The sequence below is a fragment of the Sylvia atricapilla genome, chromosome 13, assembly GCF_009819655.1.
Source record: "Sylvia atricapilla isolate bSylAtr1 chromosome 13, bSylAtr1.pri, whole genome shotgun sequence".
Lineage (NCBI taxonomy): Eukaryota > Metazoa > Chordata > Aves > Passeriformes > Sylviidae > Sylvia > Sylvia atricapilla.
This window is the reverse complement of record NC_089152.1, coordinates 17651591-17669648: the sequence shown is the minus strand read 5'-3', so window position 1 is coordinate 17669648 and position 18058 is coordinate 17651591. Positions and strand designations below refer to the sequence as shown.

The 18058-nt window shown below is 42.9% G+C and overlaps 1 protein-coding gene across 4 annotated transcripts in view; it reads left to right on the top strand.

The window, feature by feature from the left end:
* Positions 1-18058, top strand: part of MYO9A (myosin IXA) — a 171269-nt gene that overhangs the window by 32895 nt on the left and 120316 nt on the right. The window lies entirely within an intron of this gene.

Below are 18058 nucleotides of genomic sequence, written 5' to 3'. Positions count from 1 at the left end.
TCCTGCCAAATTTGTTAAGGCTTTGTTTTCACTCAAGTGTTTCTTGATGCTGGTTTATCGCAGCGGTTTTTCAGTGGGAAAATGGAAATGAGAATTATCAGTAGCCATTTTCTAGTATTTTGAAAAGAGAATTCATTGCATACAATGTATTGATAATGTTGTATTTCTGGAGCTTCTGTGCACTCAGCATCTTTGAGCTGGGGAAGAAATCAAAGGTAACTTTCATGGTCAAATTTGTGTTTTCTAACCATGAGTGTTTGATTTGGCCACTTATTGGTTATTTTATGAGGACTCTTCCTGTGTATTAGGGGTTAGATAAACTGGACGATCAACTTTCAGGTATGAAACTCTGAAGTGGTATACCAGCATTCATTAATTAATTTGTGTTGAGTTTGCCCCATAGTCTTTGAGATGGTTTTCCTTGGAATTGCCAGCTTTGCTGGTTAGGATTTTGTTGGTTAAAGCCCATCTCCATATGGGTGATGTACCAGCTTCAGCCAGGCCATTGTGCAAGCCTTGATGCGTGGAGGTGGTTTGGTGGCTGCATCCTCTCCTCTCCCTGTCCCTCCCTCTCCTCTGTGGGTGAGAAAACATCAGACCAGGCTCCCATAGTCTGCCATTAATGGTGATTACTGTGGTGACCCACATTGGTGACCACATTAATTTCAGAAAACTGGTATGAAGACTATTGCATTCCACCTCCAGTCCTGTTATTCCACCTGCAATCCTGTTATTTATCTGAAACGCTTTCATGCTGTTGCTTAATGTGTCATGTTGGACCAAGGTCATTTTATAGCTCTCTTTAGAGGTGTCAGAGGGAGCATCTCTGTCTAGGTTAGATTTCCAGAGGTGGAGAAGAGAAATCTCCGTGAAAGGGGAGGTAGAAGGAAGTTTGGGGAATTGGTTTTTTTCTTAGATTCCACTTTTCTCAGAAATGGGTTGTCTACTTGCTTGGCTCTTAGATGGAGTGAGGCATCACAAATGGTTTGCTGGGAATCCTGCTCTGGTGGCCACTCACTTCTTCTGTAGACCATTCACAGAATGGTTTGGGTCAAAAGGGATTATCCCATTCCAACCCCTACCATGGGCAGCAGCACCTCCCTCTATCCCAGGTTACTCCAAATCCCATCCAACCTTGCCTTGAACACTTCCAGGAATGGGGCTTGGAGCTTCTCTGGGCAACCTGTGCCAGGGCCTCCCCACCATCACAGGGAAGAATTCCTTCCTAGCTTTTACTCTTCTTTTTCCTTTAAAAAGCACCTCTGTAGTTTCTCTCCTTGGTTCCTTTTCCACTAGCTGAAGTTGCTCAAAGCCCCAGTGTCTGGTGAGTTGTGTGTGTTGGGATGAGGTGGAGGGCAGGGATGCACTCCAGCCTTTTGTTTTCCTTTCGCAAGATCTGCAGCTGTTTTTGAGGGGGAAAAAAAATCCTGAATCATATCTCTTTTGTTTTTTCTTTTTATTTTTTTTTTGCTGTTGGAACAGAAGTTTGCATTCCTTCACTCCAGCAGCTGGATGGCTGCTGTTGTGCTTTGTCTGCTTCCAGGCCTCTTGGAAAAAGTGGGAGTAATCCAGAATTTCTTCTGCTCTGCTAGCACCAGTCCCAAATAGTCACAAATCAGGCAGCCTGAAAGATAAAGTGGTTATATTTCTGCTTTTCCTTCTCTTCCTAGAATTTCCCAAGAAAGGGATCTTCAGAGCAGAGCTTTGGGTTGCATTACTCTGCAAACCGTTTGCAGATTTGACCTTTTGAGTTGTGGTTGAAATAAATTGAATAAACTCTGGAAGTTCAGATGCCAACCTTTTGGGCATTTTTTTTCTTCTTTTCGTTTGTTCTGCTTCTCTCCTCTAGACACCTTCATTCCCTTTGCTTTCCCTTTGCATGTTGGAGATCAGATTGTATTCAGCTCAGGTTTGTCTTTCAGAGGCAGTGACACAGCTCCTTGTGCTGTGGCTTCTGGTTTAGGGAATGGAGCAACCAACAGCTCACTTGGACCCGTTGATCTCCTTCTCTGCTTGAAAAGTGTCTCTGGCAGAACAAGTGCATGGAACCTCCTGTTCCTGGGAATGCCTTTGCTATCATGCTCACACGGCAGGAGAGGAAGTAGAGCAAAATTAAGAATTCTTTTTTTTTTTTTTTCCCACAGCTTCTCTGTTTTCCTAATTTACCTTTCTTGAGCAGCTTCAGGCTATTGTTTGGGATTTTTTTGTTGTTGCACACGATTCCTGAGTCTTGTCCAAATTGGACTTTTGTGCAGGGCTGTCAAGACAAGCTGTTACTGCCCTCTAAACACGGTGACATCATTCACTAGTTGCACGTAGTTTGAGGTGTGTACTGAGACCAGGCGTGTCCTTTTAAAGTGTATTTGGTCTAAACCCTATGGATTTTCTTTTTCCTCTGTTGGGATTTTACGGGAAAATTTTGTTGTAGTGGTGCTCCTTGGAATGGTTGCAATATGCTACTTTTGGTGATACATGATATTTTAAAATATTTGCATATTTATATATTATTTGTAGCACAATACATTCCTTAAGTACCATACTAATTTTTTCAAGATTCCATTTTTTACAAAAAACAGGTGATTTTCTTTATATTTTTCCTCCATTTCCCCCCACTTTCTTATAAAGCACATTTTGGCATATGAGAACTTGCTTCTTCAGCAGAGCTGAGCTTACAAAAATTTTGCACTCCTAAGCTTCAAGACTGAGCTTCTCAAAATCCATAATTTATGTAGTTAATTGAGGAAGTGTTCCACGTGCTGCAATTCCATTCTGTTTCTGATTGACTCCGTGCAATACTTGAGGTGAAAACTTCTGCTCCGCTGGATGGTCCCCAGGAGCCCAGAGTGCCACACACCTCAACAAGACATTGAGGTGCTGGAGCATGTGCAGAGAAGGTGCTGGAGCACCAGGAGCAGCTGAGGGAGCTTGAGGGGCTCAGCCTGGAGAAAAGGAGGCTCAGGGGGGATCCTCTGGCTCTGCACAACTCCCTGATAGGAGAGGGCAGTCAGATGGAGGTCGGGCTCTGCTCCCAGGGGACAAAGGACAGGACAAGAGGAAATGGCCTCAAGATGTGCCAGAGGGGGTTTAGGTTGGAAAAATTAATTGAAAAAAGTGTGGCTGCCCCATCCCTGGAAGCATTCAAGGTTATGTTGGAGAAGTTGCACAAGGTCTAGTGGAAGCTGTTCCTGCCCAGGACAGGGGATTGGATTAGATGACCTTTGAAGTTCCCTTTCAATCTAAATCGTGCCATGATTCAATTTGTGCTCTACCTGGAGATCTGTGTTTTATCCCTGCAGGGATATTTTATCCCAGATCTAGGGAACTTGTTGATGTGAACTTGGAATGGTGTTTTAAAACTCTTTTCCCTTTTATTAGATTAGCTAGAAACATCCAGATGAACTTTATGTTGGAATCCCAGCTTGTTTTTATGGACTGTAACCCTTAGAAGTGGGATGTGGATGGGATCATCAGCTTGTGCTGCTCCATGGTACAGTTTGTAAGCATCCTCCTTCATCCTCCTGAACCACGCTTCAGCTTTCTGGGGAGCTCTGAATGCAAGTTAATTTATAACATCTTGCTAATTTCTCTTTCAATTCTGCATAAAAGAATTTTCCTACTGCAAAAGTAGGAAATTCCTCCCTGGCTCAGGTATGCCCAATGATGCTCAGACAGGTATTGGATGAACCTTGATCTAAAGGAGTCTGCACCAGATTATTTTACCATCGGTCCCATTCTCAGCATCTCGTTTGTCACAGGAGTACAGCCATGGCAGCTACACACAGCAGATGCGTTGTCTGAGCAGCTGTTTATTTGCCTTTTCAAACATCCCAGTGGGGATCTCTCAGTTGCTTTAAAAAAAAAAAAAGAAAGCCAAGAGCTGTGTTCCTGGGAGAGGCCTCGGAGCACAGACGGTGGCCAAGGGGAGCTGCTGCTGCCCTTCACAGCTGATATGCATCTGCAGCATCTCTGCCAGAAAAAAAAAAGGAATTGATTGCTTGAATTGCTTTGGAAAGGGTTGCAGAGGGCTTTCTGTAGACATGGCCCTGCTATTTGCATTCCCAATGGTGGTGGTTTGCACAGGCACCTTAGGAACAGCAGCTGGAGTTGCTTTTTGGTTTCTGGAGCAATATTGTGCAATATGTGTGTTTTGCTTTTTTAGGGGAAGTTAGAGTTGCCACCTGAAGGCCTTGGAAGCTGAAAGCCTTTATTTTTTCTTGTTTCTTTAATCCTGATTATGAGGCTGTTAGAGGGAAATGCAGGCAGTATCTAGAAGATGTTTAATGTTATTTTCCAGGACCTTGTGCTAATAATGCACAGGATCCTCCTGGCTGAATTCAGCCCTGGCAGCTGGAGCTGCAGCCCTGTGAGGTGTGAGCAGAACGACTCCACACTGCTGGAATTGCAGTGGATGCTGCTGAATGTTTCCAGAGCCAAACAAAGAGCCATTGAGTCAAGTTAAAAAAATCAATTAACTGGAATGATCAGGCGTGTCCTAGACTTCCAGTAGGTTCGGGTAGCACTGGACACAACGGAGAGGCCAAAGCTCTTCTGTGTGTGCCTGGAATTATCCTAGGAAGGACCCAGCTCCACTGGCAGATCCCACACTCTTAACTCCCGTACTGTGGAACCAGGATAAGGGGATTCTTGATTCGTATAGCAATTAGGGTGCCTGTGAGAAATGACATTTGCAAATGGATCATATTTGTATTTTTACCTGGAACAATGCTAATGGGATGTACACTTTGACAATATTCCCTTTTTTCCCCTATTACTGCTTGAAACAGTATTAATGGGAAATAAAATTTAAGTATATTTACATTTTTAGCCCCTACTTGGAACAGTATTAATGGGAGGTAACCAAATTCCATTAAAATGGACTTAATGAAAGAAATAGATTCTCTGATTCAGTTCACAATGTTCAGTTTCCAGTGCACTGATTTTTAAGTAATTGGGTTTTGTATTGTGTGGCTCTAAAAGTTTTCTATCGAAAAAATGGATTTATATGAAGGGGAAAGGGAAGATTTAATATTCTGCTCATAATTCACTTCTGATCATTTTTAACCTATGATATATGCAATTATCACTGCTCTGCCATCTGAGTTTGGGGTAGGTGTGGATATAGCAGCCAGGATTTTTTCCCTCAGCATTCTTGCCTCCCCAGTGCCTGGAAAGGTTAGAGAGAGAGCAGCACACGGAGATTATCCAGCTGATGCCTAATGTGGGAAGAATTTGTGCAGGCCTGACACAAAGGACTCCCACAGCAAGGCTCAGGCACCAACTGCTTTTCACCAGTGCTTGCAAAATGCTGGGATTCTTCAGCTGGGGAGGTTTTACAGTTTCAGGCTCTGTATCAAATAGCACCCTGTTCATCCCTATTTTTGACACTGAATTATTCAATATTTTCACTGTAGTCTTCCTGCCATATCCAGATGGGCTGTATCAGTGCCTGGATCTAATATTGTTAATATTTTTCATCACTTGCTATCTTCAGCAAATATTTTATTACTCCAAAGTCCAGATTATTGCGCTTGAATGACAAAAATTGATGCTGCTGCCCTGAGATGACAGTGGGGAGATGAATTGGTTATTAAACCAGGTTTATATGAAGCTGCTTTTTTTCTCCACCCTTAGAAATTAGGAGGTATTGTATTTCCAGGAGGGAAATGCCAAAAAACCCCTGCCCTTGTTGGGTGGAGTGCTCACCTTGCAAGATACCCTGATTTTTATGGACCTCTAGATAACTAGACTTTATGGACCTCTAAGTATCAGGATCTCTGGCTGTCCAGATCCTATAAATATTTATGTATCTATACAATATAACCCTGAATCTGACCTTGGCAGGGACCATGTGTTCATGCAAGCCCAGATGATACTCAGCACTATACGGTATTAGAGAACAATTTACTTTCTTAATACCATTTAAAAAATATCTTTCTCTGTCTTATTCCACCAGTATGTCTGTTATTTGGGTTTGTATTCAGCTTTTTTGGGAAAACTTGAATATCAAGGTGCACATTTAATAAAACATGAAGGAAGGGCCCATTTTCTAACACCTTTTTTCCGTTTTTCTCTCTATTTATCAAATGCTGTAATTATAATGTAGCACTTTGATAAAAAATGTTTTTGATCAAGGATCATGTTGCTGCTGTTCAGTAAAGCTTCTGTGAAGACTTAATAATCAAGATGAGGACTTTTTTTCCCTAATGTGCATAGTTAATACAGCACCATGTTTTTCTAGTCATGGAGTGAGAAGTTAATGTCTTAGTAGGGATTTTGTTTCTTCCCCTCCTCCTTCTCCCTGTCAAAATACAAAATTTCTTTTTTGGTTTTCAGGAGCATTTACTGATACCCTTTTGACTTTTCTCGTGGCCGGGTAGCCTGTATCAGAATTGACAGGCTGGGCTGCGTGCTGGGTGGAGGCCAGGTGGGCGCTGTGCTGCAGCCCTTGGTGGGGAACAGAAGAGCCTGGGAACAAGGAGCCTTTGTAGGACAGGGACTACACCCAGCTCTGGTGGTATCAACTGGCAAATTTGGGCTTTTTAGCGGTTCCTGCCATCCCTGTGGCTTTTCCAGGCCCAGAATGTGAGTGCTGTCCCCTAAACACCTCTGGGAGAGCATTTGGGTTTGCTGCCCCAGGAGCAAATCCCTCTCCTGACTGCTCAATGACAAGGTGTCCTACTGAGCTCAGAAATTGTATACCGAGGGAGCAGATACAATTTTCTGACTTTGTCCTCCATAACTTCAAGAGAGAGAGGTTCCACCTTCTTATTTATAGGGCAGGAATGACTATTTGTAGCAAGAAATTGCTACTATCATTTATTTTTTTATAGTGGGGAGGCAGAGAAAGCATGGTTAGTTATGGAAGGGACCAGAGTGGTCACCTAGTCCCACCTCCCTGCTCAGGCAGGGGCATTCCAGAGCACAGGGCACAGGCTTGTGTCCAGACAGCTCTGGAACATCTCTAGTGGGGGAGACTCCACAGCCTCTCTGGACAATCTGTTCCAGTGCTCAGTCACTGCACAGGGAAAAAGTTTTCCTCATGTTCAGATGGAACTTGCTGGGCTCAGTCCCTGCTTGTTCCTCTGGTGCCATTGCTGGGCCCCAGGGCAGAGCCTGGAGCCTTCCCTGCACACAGGGACAGACAGGGCTGAGGGCCCCTCTCCAGGCTGAGCAGCCCCAGCCTTCTAAGCCTCTCCTCAGCAAGGAGATGCTCCAGGCCCTTCCTCATCTCTGCGGCCTCTGCTGGACCTGCTCCTCCCTCCACAACTCCCTGACAGGAGGGTGCAGCCTGGTAGGGGTTGGGCTGTGCTCCCAGGAAATGTGGGACAGGACAAGAGGACAGTGTCTTAAGCTGCCTCACGGGAGGTTTGGGTTGGACATAAGGAAGAATTTCTTCAGAGAAGGTGTGATTAGGCACTGGAATGGGTTGCTCAGGAAGGTGGTGTCCCCATCCCTGAAGGCAGCGAAGGCAGTTGCACTCAGTGCTCTCGCCTGGTTGACAAGGTGGTGATCGGTCACAGATTGGATTTGATGATCTCAGAGGTCTTTTCCAGCCTGGCCCCCCATGATTCTGTGATAACTACAGCTCTGCAGTGATGCAATGTGTACATCTTCTTTTCCCATGTGATTACTGTGGGAATAGAGAAGTCAGTGCGTTCACTGAGGAGTGCAATGATGGTCTGTGTTTAGGGTTGTGTCACTGAAAGTGCCTCAACCCAGGCATTGCTGGGATGGGCGTTGTTGTCCACCTCTTCTACAGCATGTGGATTGCATTTTGTAGTTTCAACATCTTAAGGGTATAAAGAATTTTAACCAAGCACCTCCTGATTTGTCCCAATGGCTTTGCCAAATCCAAGAGGAATCAGTTAAAAGAAGCAAGGCACTCCAGGGAGGCAGAGGCAGGGAGCTGCTCAGATTTGTTTGCTGTCTAAGGTTAAATATTACGTAGAGGTTAAGTTAAAGCTCGACGGAGGGCGGTGGAACAATCCTCTCTCAATCCCACATTGCACAAGTCTTGCAGGAGCTCATGGCAGCAATTCAGGGCAGGCAAATAAAATCATTGTTTGCCGTGTTTGCGGAAGGGATCTGCCTTAATGGCAGCAGCAGGTTGCAGCTCCCTTCTATTCCCTTAATTAAGATGGATGAGGGATAAACGTTGTGCCAGACAGTTGAGCCTTTGGCTTTGTCACTGTGATTGGGGATTTGGACTTCTCCAGGCAGAGCTGTGATAGGGAAGATGAAAGGACAAGCAGAATGTGAAGAGTTTAAAACAGTGGAGACCTTTTGTTGATCATTTATTTTTAACATATAAAGTATAAAAAATACATTATGTCCATTTAGCATCAGCGAGTTAACAAAGCTCTCTCTCCCTGTGTGGTTGGTGTCCCACCATTGCTCCCTGCTCCTGTGAAGCCTTGCATTGAAGGGAAGCACCTCCTGGTTTTGAGTGGAGAGCCATGGAGAGCGAGGTCTTCCTCCTGTCCAACAAGGATCTTTTGGGTGCAACAGATGAAGGCTTCATCTCATCCTCATCCCAGCCCTTGGAGGACATGAGGCAGGGCAGAATGAGGCTTGCCTGCTCGTCCCACCGCTTGCAGGCAACTGTAGCTCTGGGTTCTCCTAAATTGGCACAATCTTCATCTGATAAGGCTGAATGGGTGTTTTTGGGGTCAGCTTGACTACCAACGGTCATAAGGAAAGCCTGAATAAAGGAAAAGGTGAGACAATATTGATTAAGAGTGAAAATAATTAGAAGTTTAGCACAGCACGAGACAAATCAGGATTGCTGGCTGTTATGAAAAACATTATTCATAGTTTTAGAACATATATGTGTGTGTATATGTGTATATATATATATATGTATATAGGGAAAAAAGGAAAAGTTGAGCAATTTCTGCCCATAATGTAATTTTTAAAAAATATAGGGGGGGTTTTGCCCATGTTGTTCAGGTCCACACTATTCTCATTTGAAAGGAAGACATAACAACAAAAGAGCGTGATTCCTGTGCAGTGACTTTGTGGTAGAGACCAAAGATTTACTGATTGTCTCAAAACAGGCAGATTTACTTAAGGTTTTTAATTGGGAGAAAAATCTTGGCCAAGGATCTTTGTGAAGGATACCAAAGGAGAATGAAAGCAGCTGGCTAAAAATGCTCACGTCCAACATAAGGATAAAATGTTTATACTTAATTTGCTTTATCATCAAGGAAATCAAAATATTATTTTGAGAAACAACAGGTTTGGGAAGCAAAGCTTTGGTGTGGTGGGTTGAGCAGGAGCTATCTCCTAAATATTTGTTGCCTGAGTGCTTTCCAAAGCAGAGCAGATCCAGACTTCAGCAAAGCATCTGATGTTCTTGGAGAAGAAATAGAAAAGAAACAAAGGAAGAGACAAAGCAGATTTTATAACACAAAATCCTTTTTGGAAAAATTAGTGCTTCCTCACGATTCCAAACGTTCTGCGTGCAGGCTGGTAGGTGTAAGGAGTAGTCCTGAGGCTCTCCAGTGGGAAATTGTGGGGTTCAGTTGAGGGTTTTCTTCTCATGTCCACAAATCGACTTATCCTTTAATTAAGGAGATTTGGAAAATTGTCCTGAAGAGCAGAAAATGCAATTTTTTGTTGTTGTTCAGCAAATACAAGTGGAGTAGTTTCCATTGGATGGAGATGGGGAAGATGGAACAACCTCTATAAGGCTCATATCCACTTCTTCGTTGAAAGGGAACTTTGCAAACTTTGTAAATACACTTTTCTGGTTTAGTTTAGGGCTCTGAAAAACTCGGAGTTGGAAACATCAGAGTTTGTCTTTATCTCCAAGGCTACAGCCGTGGAGCTGGCGATGCTCAGAGGAATGCGTTTGAATTATTAGGCTGAACTCTGCGTTTCTGGGCCAGAGTGTTCCTGGTATTTGGAGGCCTCTGGGATAGAGGTAACCTTGCCAGCAGGTCATAAATTTGAGCCAGGCTTTTTTACCTTCATCAGGAAATTCATGCTGGAGCTTTCCTTAAGCCAGGATTCGCAGTGATCTAATCCCAGCCCGCTGCCAAACCCGACCTAGGAGCTGTTTTGTGCCGTTCCGTTGCCGTCTCTTTGTTTTGTCCGTCGCGTTCCAGATCGCTCCATTTCCCTGCTCGGCGCTTTTCACCGGGGCTGTTAATCGGGACTGGCTGAATGCACACAATCAGCCTGCAGAAAGCTCACTGTGGGCAATGGCCAGCACCAGGATGTGCTGTCCAGGGACAACCAGAATGAGCACTTCATTTTACTCTCTCCGGACAAGCGCCTGAGGAAAACCTGCGATGGGATTTTGGAAGTTTTGGGATGCTTCGTACACAAGCAGGTAGAAATCTGCATTGCAGGTGTCTTATCAAAATCCAATCAATCAATCAATAACAACAACTCATATAATGCATTGCAGGTGTCTTATCAAAATCAAATCAATCAATCAATCAATAACAACAACTCGTATAAAAGTATATGTGAATATCTCCTGTTGGAATAATCATAAAATACATTAGTGTCTCCTATAATACTGATATATATATATTATAATACTAATTATGTGAATACACACACAAATCTGCATTGCAGGTGTCACATACAAGTCCAAAATAATATATATATTATAATATATGCCATACTAATACATGTAATAATATATGCAATAATAATATGTATAATAATGTAATTACATACACACACCCTCTCCAATCTGCATTGCAGGTGTCAGAGAAGTTCAAAATAACGTCTGTAATAATATTTGTTATATTAATATATGTAATGTAATAATAGTGTAATATTATTTATATACACAAAGAAAAATCTGCATTGCAGGTGACTCGAAGCAGTCCAGATTTATATATACATTTATTAATATGTCCTGTAATAATCTGTATAATAGCAATTTAGCTATATACATATATACAAAACCAGATCTGCATTGCTGGTATAACAGACATTCATAATTACATATTAATAATAATAGTAACAACAGTAATAATAATATAACATCTCAGGTGTCATACAGAATCTCCAAACAATTACTCAAGTAAAACCTCGCTTCATTCTCTGGCCTAATGTGAATAAAAAAGTTTTATTTTAACTTAATTCTCAAGCTATAACACAAGTAGACCCTTTATGCTATGGAAAAGCAGAGCTGTGATGGGCAATTAAAATATTTTGGAGAGTATTTAGCAATGGAAATTTGTGTGATATGTTAATTATTGCATCTGTTAATGAAAGGTGAGGTATTCTTATTGCATATTTGGTATACAAGTGGAGATTCTGCTCCAGTATACGTGGCTACATCACTGGGAGGTGAAATTCATATGAATTAAGCCAGTTTTAAACAATTTCAGATGATTCCTTGGAATAGCAGCTGTTGAACACTGGGATGCTGATGATGTGTAATTCCCAGCAGTGCTGTCAGTGTTGCTGGGTGGTGATTTTTGTGTAGCAAATCCAGCACAAGGCTTATTTTCCACTTTTCTTCTCTTTTTTTCCTGCAAATTGAAGCACAGAAAGACCTGCGCCCACATCCTGTCCAGATTGCCACTGGATGTTTGCTTTAGATCAGAAAATTCTATTGCTAGACATGTTAGATTAAAATTAAATGGTTAAAAAATGATATTGTGGAGAGAGAAAGACCTTCGAAGTCCTTTCTGGCTTTATTCTGACCATTCAGCACATGGTCACCTGCCATTTCCACTGCTGGCGCTTACAGCCAGTCTAAATTCACCCGTAATCCTCCAATGCTCCCCATTTTTGCATCATGTAGCTGCTAAAAAGGATAAATAATCCAGCTCCTGCTCCTCCACTTGTGCTGCAAATCAGGGGGATGGGGATTCACCCTCAGTTTTGCACAGTGAAATTTCCTAAATTGCCTTGTGTCCATGCACACAAACTCCTCGCCTTCTTGAATATTCTCAGTGTAACGACTGGGCATCCAAGAGCTGTTAAGCCTGGATTAATGCTGATCTTGGGCTGCTCCAGGAGGGATTACAAAGCATAATATTGGCATTAAGGCTGGGAGATGGGAGTGAGACTTTCCAAAGTGCTTACGCAGCACAAAGAAACTCTGCCGGCGCCTTTCGGCTCGCGCGCGGCCCTGGGCTGCGAGGGACGACCCGGGGCTTTCTAGAGTTACATCACAATTATATTTGTAATCACAGAGATGCAATAGAAATAACCTCCTGGCAGAAGGGAAATATGTGGGTAATGAATGGGTGCAACCTGCCTCTTGCCGTCCTGGGTTTTTGTGCTGGCTCGTGCAGCCCTTCCCGCTCTGCAACATCTGGTTTTCATCTGCTGCAGGAAAGCCAAGTAATTTCAATGAAACTGGGGGAAAACATAATGCTTTTAAAAAAAAAGGACAATATTGATGTTTGCCTGGTTTTCAGCTGGCGTTAATTAGATTTATCAGCAGGGTTTATCGACAGTGGACGCTCACTTGGATGCTTGAGTTAATGCATCATCCAACGGACAATGCGATTAATGAGGGCCAAGTGCCACGTTTTTCCTTGGAAGAGCTTGAAATGATAAATAATGTGAGTTGAGATGACTCTGATTTTTGGTGCATCCCCCAGGTGATGAGTCAGCAGGGCACTGGGGCACGCAGGGGATTTTACTGACAGGAGCAGCCTTGGTTCAGTGGGACTGGCCACGGTTGCCCTGGGATTAAGGATATGGCAGTACCTGCATCATGTTAGCCTACAACAAAAATGCATTCCCTAAATATTAGATAAATTGAAAGAAAATAAAAATACAATAGGTATACCAGATATATTCATAAAAATATGGCACATGAGATATAAAAATATAAAAGAGGTATAATATGTGCATGTGATATTGAAATATTAAATAAAAACACATTATTTTCTTTCTATCTGTCCCTCTAAATCAAAATAGGATTGTCACTTGAGATCCATTTTCAGGTTTAGACCAGCGTGGGTCAGCATCTGCTTAATCCCCATCACATTAGAGGCCCCCTGGACTAAGTTTTTTAACTGCACTTTATTGATTCCTGGGCTTTTAAAGACATCCATGAGCTCTCAGCAAATGGAGCATTTGTCCTGCTCCATGCAGATTGACCTTTTGGGCAGGGGCTACTTGAGGAATAGGCAGGCTTTTTGTTCCATCTAGGCTGCAAAACTCTTGTGGGTTGTTACATCGTCTCCCCTCAGTGAGTTTTTGGTGCTGGGAAAGCTTCATTAAGATAGAATTATGATTAAGCAAAATATTTCTGGTTTTCCATGTTAGTTGTGTCTGTTCAGCAAGAAAAATGGAGTTGGGAGAAGCTTTTGTAATAAGGACATCTCATCTCCTGGCTTAAGGCATGAGGATCTGTGAGAGAAAATACTGAAGGAGCCATAAGTCTATATTTTGATTTAATGGTTGTAATTTTAAAATTGCTTTATGTTTATCATGTCATAAGATCTTAACCACTAATTTTTCCAAAGAGTTTAATTAAATTTCAAGCTTTCAACTGGAAATTCAAAATAGAAAATAGGCTTGAGCTTACTATAAGTTTCTTGCTTTGAGAAAAGTCACTGCATTTAATAGAACCATGGAATGGGCAGGGTTGGAAGGACTTTGATTTATTTGACTGGATTCAAACCACAGTTAATTCAGCTTCACCCCTAATTGCCAGATCCACACTTCAGTTTCTTATGAGCCAAATTTCTCTGGACAAGGATGCAGTTGGAGCAGGGTACCTGCAATTGCTCAGAGTGCTTTCAGGAAAAATCATGGTCTTTTATTTTTTCCCCCATCCTATTCCTTTTCATGGAATGAACTCAGTTTAATTTTGTGCCTCTTGCTGCGGGCTGGGGCCAGAGGTGGGGTTAAGGGATACAGGAGGTGGACAGTTCAGTGAGTCAGGACTTAAATGTGTGGGTAATTCAACATGGATATTTCCCTCCCTCTTTCTACCTCTCACACAAGTTATTTTTGATGCATTTGTTTTTTAAAGCGGCAGTGGAAGGATTGCAAATGCAGCAGCAGCCCCCAAACCATATGTTTGTAGGTTGGATCAGGGTCTTGATACAGTTGGGAATAGTGTCCTCTGTGTATTTGTGCCAAATGTCCCAGGCCACAGCAGAGTACAGGTGGGAATCTCTGAAGGTGATGTTGATTCTCAGCATCACTTATCATCAAACTTAGATTTTAGAGCTTCTTAGCACCAATTCTCTCATTTCCCCCCCTTTTTTTTGTCCAGCCCCTGATACTGTGGGATTATTTTTCCATCCCTTGTTTCAATTCCCGCCCAGGTTTTAATTATTATAGTGACTTTAGCACTGTGAGCAGCTGGTGAATTCTCATTAGCTCCCCTATCCTGGCTGCCATCCAAGGGGGGAGATGAGGAAGAAGGGGCAGTAAAAAAAGAGAAATGGCCAGGGAAAGCCCTCGCTATCGGATGCCAGAGGCCGAGTGAGCGAAGCCTTCCTGCTGAAATCCAGCCAGCACGAGGTAGGACAATCGTGCTGCTGTTCTCCTTGGGAGTTATAAACAAGAGGATGAGGCTCAGCAAGAGAAAGAAAGGTTTCTTTCTGTGGTTTTTCTTTCTGTCAGTGTTTTAGTTTCCTTTTCCACCCTCCGCCTGAACTGCAGGCAGATCTGTTTAGAGAAGAAATGCTGTTTTCACATGAGTTTAATTTTTTAATGTAGTATTTTACTTGCTGATTAAGGTCAGTAAAGAAATACATTCGATATTCTCTTGAAAGATGTAAACAAATCGCTCCTTAGTTAGCACTGATAGTGTTTTTGTTGGGGTTTATAAAGCTGCTTTGAGGGAGCCAGCAGGAGCAGCATCCCCATCTTCCCCAGCCGGGATAAACAGATGCAATCCAGTGATTCCTGCTACCTCCCGCATGCATTTTTTAACGCAAAAAGGAAAAAAAAATAATAAAGGAGGTTGAAATAATAATAAATTCACATCATCTCAATGCAACAAGAGTGGTTGAGCTCCTTGCTTTATTCCCACTTTCAGGATGATGTGTGTTGTTATTTAGGGGAAGCATCTTTCAGCTCTACACCCATAAAATCTTTCAAAGATTTTTTATCCCTCTAGGAGATATTTGTGGAGATACTTTGACCAATTGAGGGATCATGTTCTTGTTGTTTTCATCATCTTGAGAATTGGGTGGTGTATGATGAGGATGTCACCTCTCAGCAGTGACTTTATAGGTATGGAATAAAGGTTTTGGAAGTGGATAATAGGTGCTGGAAAATGTGAAATCTGGATCTAAGTCTCCCTGCAGCCTGTTTTCCAGTGGCAGGTCTGGTCCTTCTGCCTGCACTCAGCTTAGCTTGACTGAAGTCCTGTAAACCATCACCTCCCTTGTTCTGCTGTATGAAGAGACATTTAGGACATTGGGTTTGGAAGTGTTATGTTGTTTTTTTTTTTTTTTGAGAACACAAAATTTTGTCTTGGTTCAGTCATTGTGATCCAAGACGTTCACCCTCTGGAGATGCTCTGTCTTGGAAGGGTGATACTTGTCCTGGGTGGGAGGTGGGGTTGTGCCTCTGGATGCTGTTCTGCCCTTGGCCCTGCAGGGAGGGATTCTCCAGTATTCCAGCCTCGCTCCTGGAGCAAGTGCCAGTGTGTCAACAGCCCCTTTCCTTGCAAATAAATGCTGGTTCTCCGTTCATTTTTACAAACCAAGTGTAATTAGTAACAGCCCACTCTTCATTGTGCTGTGCTGCTGCGTGTTAGGTCACCACTTGCTTCCAAATAATAGATGGAAATGTGGTTTTATTTGGGTTATAAATTATGAATTGCTGCTCAGCACACGGAGTGCTTGTTTTTCTTCTGCCTTTTCACATCCCCGGGCTCCTTTGGTTAAGGATCGTTTTCTCCCATCAAGTTCAAACAATGAATCTCTTGCTAAATTGAGGGAAAATACTCTGAATTTGTACTTGAGCTTTGCAGTTTGTCTCAGCCTGGCAGAAGACATATACTCAAATCCTGGTTGGGTTTTCCAGCTATTCCAGTCAGGCTGGTTAAAGATACTCTTACGTCTGTCTACAAAATTTCTCACCTCTTTCTGTGTCCTGTCACAGCTACTTTGATACCAACATCAGGTTGTGATTTTAGTTTATTGCTGTATATTTAATTACAGAAGGTTTACTAAAAGCCTTAAACACACTTTAGTGATTCTTCAAAGGTTGAATGAAGAAATGCTGTTCTGAATTTTACTGTTGAAGAGGCTGCAAATTTCTACAAGGGATTTTTAAATAATTTGTTTAGTTACACCGTGGTGGAGAGGGACTGAGTATCATCAGAGTGGGGAACAATCAGGGAGGGTTTGTCAGGCTGTATGGGGGCAAGGAAACAGAACAGGTGTTGAAAGAAATGAGAGGTACAATACCTGTGTACTGGAAACCAGCGCTTCAGGAAAGCAGAGGAGAGGGAAATTAATGAGCATGAGCTCTAATGAAGCCTTGCGTATTTGCATGAAATTAATTGGATAACGAAGTCTGGTTTGCCGTTTGCTCCGGCAAGCAATGCCCCTGTGGTTTTCCAAGTGTATCTGCTGTGTTTCTCCTGCTGGCAACTGTAGAGGGAAACACTCTTGCACAGTTCCCAGCACAGCAGGTCACCAGCACTTCATCCAATACACCTTTCTTTGGAATATTTGTACTCTCAATGCATTATTGCACATACACGTTATCCTGTGTTCTTCTGGAGGGCAGGAAGGTTTCAAAAGTTAGTGTTCCCCAAACTATTATGCACAAAGACTAAGGAGATGGCAAAATTAAATGCTTTTGGAGATTTAATTTGTTCTAAGCTGTTCTCAGTGACGTGGCATCTTCTTCCTGCTTCCCTTCCCTCCCCATCTCACATGTGGAATGATCTCAGCAGCTAGTGAGGGGAGATCCAAGATAGAGCTTCAATTGCACTTGGATGCTGCTGTAAAAATTTGGACTCTGTTCCTTCCTCTGGTTTGCTCCATTTTGGGTCAAATCAATGCAGAGTGGTGGTTTGGGCCAGCTCTTTGCTCCTGGAAGTCTTGCAGTGAGATTGGATGTGTGTGTAAAAATTGAATCTTGAAGTGTTGTTAAAAATCCTGCCCCTCCATGGAATATACAACCTCAAACTACCTTTATTAATGCACACATGAAAACATGGAATTGAAAGAAGGTGCTTTCAGCCCCCACTTCATGATCTCTCCTGTTTGGCTGAGGTGGATGATGAAGAGCTGCTGCTCATCTTGGTGCAGAGAGAAGGAGCAGCGAGGCCTCTGCATCCTTGGCGTGCTTGCAGCACCTCTGCCCTGGCACATCAGGCCTGGGCTCGGTTTGACTCCTGCCCTTTCCAAAAAGGAAAAGGAAAACATGCTCCCAACATCTATCCCAACCACTTGGCATTTTGCAGAGCCAGGCTAGGAAGAGGTGGACAGCAAAAAAATATTTGTGTCGGTTTTGAAACGTTTTCTGCGATGTGGAAAGTTGGAGTATAAAATCTCACCATGTTTGCCTTAATTTCGTTAATTCAGGGCTTTCCTTTTTTGCTTGGATTTGCTTGTCCTTTAAACCCCAAAGTGCTGTTCTCAGAAATACCGGCCTTGGCAGTGTTGAGGAACATTGTGCAAAGCTAAATAGGTGGTTTTGGCAGGATTACCTTGGAAGTGAAAGCTCCTTCCCTGCCTGGAGACCTCTCCTCTGACGAACAGAATTGCAGCTCCGTGCCCATCTCGTGCCGCAGGGCATCGGCTGCTCCGCGCCCGCCTCGCAGCTGTTCCTTCTCTGCAGGGAATGGATGGAGTGGTGTCAGATTTACCCCCAGCCCAGGAACCCGGATCAGTTCATAGGGAACCACTCCATGGTGGCCTCAAGGAAACCCCCAGTTAATCCCTCTGGGGAGTGACAGGCGGTACCTGTTGAATTCTCCTGTTTTGCTTTACCTAATGGTTGAAAACAGACACCCTCTCCTGACACAAAGATCTGATCAGAGCATGTTGATTTTTGAGACTTCTCTTTTGCTCCCTAAAAAAAAAAGGTGCCAGCTGTTGTTTTTCCTGATGCTTATCAAATATTCTGGTCTCTGATAAGAAAATTATTT